Here is a 3,105-nt window from a genome sequence, read left to right on the forward strand (position 1 = left end):
CAAGGCTTTCACTGGCATGTCCTGTTTGAGAGTCAGGCATAGGCTCAGAGATGACCTGACCGCTTTAAGGAACTAAGGTTGACTTTATGGAACATGGAGCCATAAAGCCTCGTGGAAATGTTGGCTGGACACCTTGCTCACAGAGTTCCCAGCAGCCTCCCCAGGTGAGTAAAGAAGGTCACTTCCTGGCAGGTGTAGGAATCTCGGCATATGTTGGGAACCTCGGGAAGAGGAGTTTGCCCAATTTAACAGGTGTTTCAGGCCTGTCTCATGGAAAGTGCTGGCTTGGCTCGGCTTCTGTCCCAGAGCGGCTATGAAAAGTCCAACCTGGAGATTCCTTATAAAAGGACCCAGCAAAGCAACCCTTATAAAGTCCTCATGAACAATCTTTATTCTTGCTGAGCTCATGTAAATAATTAGGCCAGGGTTGTTAAGAATGGACTCGTTCCACCAATGCATTAGTCTCGATTTGGCTATCTCTGCTAATGAGGTTTTTTTAGAGAGAAAAACTATGTTTCAGCAATGCACTATGTAAATGTAGTTCTAGTTCTGAGTGCCTTTAAACATTTGTTGTTGGATCTCAGGCTTATTAGTCTGTGAGGATAATATTTAAAAATGGGGGTCACACCTTTTCAAGAGACTTAAATGTGGATTTCACAGATATGCAACTAAACAAGTTCAGCCCCGTTAACGTTTCCGGCATCACTCTGGGGTTAAGTAGGCTGGCTCTGAAGGACCCTCAACCTGGTGAGGTGATCCGGATCCAGTCGATCAGCTTGAATTGATCCTCAAAAAGACTGACTCCAGCGATCTCCAGCCCTGCTCCAGCCACACCCTGGAGTCCAGCTACGGTCCAGTAGCTGTGGTTTGCAGCCATCACAAGTGAGGACAAGAACGAGGAGCCAAAAACCAAAATCGATGTACTTTTAACATTTGGCTCTTGTATCATTAATAAGATCATAGCATTTGTCAAAGAGCATGTAAATGTTATTCAGTTAATGGTCTTAAGAAACCAAAACAATGGTAACATAGCTGACCCAGGATTGGGTCAACTTACAAGACAGAGGGGGGAATGTAAAGACGCAGGTCTGATTCAGGCTCCCCCTGTACTTAAAGGGTAAGGTGCTGGCTTCTCCGTATCATTGGCCAATGGAAAGGCGCACATTGCCCAGGGAAGGAGGGACAACTCCTGTGGCACCCAATCAGGAGAGGCCGGCTAACACCTTTGACCTTTCTAGGGGAGGGCCTAAAGACGGAGGCTAGTCACGCCCTGCCTACATAAGGGTCTTAGTCATGCCCTACGTGGGGGTTCTGGGCCCACTCTGTGATTGGTTGATAACCCTAAATGTTGTGATTGGCTCCCACTACTGCCAGTATTGATAGGGGGGCAGGGAATCGATCGCAGTACCTGTGTCGTCATTTCTTGTAACGCCCCCTTCCTAAGAAAGCTCCTACACCGCCATGTTCGGGGCTCTCTCCACATGGCCAGTGGGTTGGTGGAGTCTGTGAGCCTGAGCTTAAGCCCGTAATAAAGCCCTTTGCTTTTGCATGTGTGACTCAGTCTCCCTGGTAGTCTCTGGTTCCTTTTGGGGTGATATTGGAAACGTGGGCCTAACACCCTGAGCCAGCGGGGTCCACTTGTTCCCCAGGGCTGGTGCACAGTCAGTCATCCAGGGGGCAACCATCAGATGGTCAGTCCACAAACCTCATTGCCCGGGGCCCTTCTGGGTGATTGTGAATTATAAACTGCTGAGTATCCGCCTTCCAGCGAGGTGTATTCAAGGAGGTAAGAAATCTGCAAATAAAAACATTTCTTAGGTCATTTCAATTACTACTATGCACTTTTGAGATGAAAACTGGGGAAGGTGCTAGAGGGGAGGGAGGGCGGTGCACATCTTTAGTTAGGCTACTCAAGGAGGGCTTCCGGAGCTGGTGACATTTGATTGAGTCTGACCGTGGCCCCAGGACCGCCATGTGGTTGGCGGGAGGGTTTGCACCCTGCAAACACAGGACTTTCTGGGAACCTAGTGTATTTTCTTCCACAAGCATTTCCAAGCTCCCTACTCACAGAACTGACTACACTGTGTCTCCTGCACCAAACACCACCTCTGGCTCCACTGACTCCTCTTCCCGGCTCGGCCTTGACTTTCAGATTCTCATGTCTTTCTTTGCATGTATGATTTTAGCAGGAATCCTGCTAACTCAGTTTAGCCAGGACCTCCCCCCTCCCCGCACACACACACAGACACACCCTCCACATCTAATTACGTGATCTCTGATAACCGTGATATCGGATTGAATTCCTCCCTGCCCCGCCCCCACAGTCCAGGTGACGCCTGATCAGTCTGGCCAGCCTTCAGCAAGAATCCTGTGAAGTTAGTTAAGCAAAGAATACTACCTGCCCTTTCAGGAGTTTTCCATCGGCTCCCCACCCCCAGACCGCCCCTCTCTGCTCCCCAGCGCCAACCCCGTCTCCATCGCACAGTAGTGACTGAGCCTCGCATGGTGGGAGGGAGTCCGCCTCACCCTTGAAACCAGTGTCGTGATCAAGTTTCTCTTTAACAGAACATACACACACACAACAGGGTTTTTGTCTTTAAAAAGATAGGATAGAGCATGTAAGACGTATCTGCTTCTCCAAACCTCCCACTCCTCCAGCCTGGTCCTCCCAGCCACGGCTCCTCTCTGGGCTTTTCTATGTCCCTGGAAACATCTCCCCTGTAACTACATGGCGAACTCCCTCACCTTCAAGGCTTGGCTCAGATGTGCCCTGCGCCACCCAGCACGAGACGAGTGCAGATCCCCTCTCCTGTGGCCTGACTGCTTTTCAGTTTTTAAAGCATAACTGATGACAGAGCGTGGGGGGGGGCTGCAGGCAAGATGCGGGCTGGCGACCCCACCCCCACCCCCAGACGGGATCTCTGTGATGCTCCTCGGACACTCTGGCCGCCCAAGACAAAGGAAAGGCAGTTAGGTGCCTGCCACGGTGACGGGGAAACTAAGGCAAGTGAGAAATTAACTTCCCTTACTGCCTACAGCCCAGTGACAAGTCCCTGAAACGGGCAGTGACCTCCCTCCGGGAGCTCAGCTGCTCAAGGCTGACAC

At 50.8% G+C, this 3,105-nt stretch overlaps 1 long non-coding RNA gene across 1 annotated transcript in view; it reads right to left on the reverse strand.

Moving 5' to 3' along the window:
* Nucleotides 1–1,527: 1,527 nt before the first annotated feature.
* Nucleotides 1,528–3,105, reverse strand: part of LOC115282957 — a 6,916-nt gene continuing 5,338 nt past the window's right edge. The window contains exon 3 of the long non-coding RNA XR_003904822.1: nucleotides 1,528–1,795. This is a non-coding gene — a long non-coding RNA (uncharacterized LOC115282957). The remainder of the gene's footprint in view (nucleotides 1,796–3,105) is intronic.

The sequence above is a fragment of the Suricata suricatta genome, chromosome 17 (assembly GCF_006229205.1).
Source record: "Suricata suricatta isolate VVHF042 chromosome 17, meerkat_22Aug2017_6uvM2_HiC, whole genome shotgun sequence".
Taxonomy (NCBI): Eukaryota; Metazoa; Chordata; class Mammalia; order Carnivora; family Herpestidae; genus Suricata; species Suricata suricatta.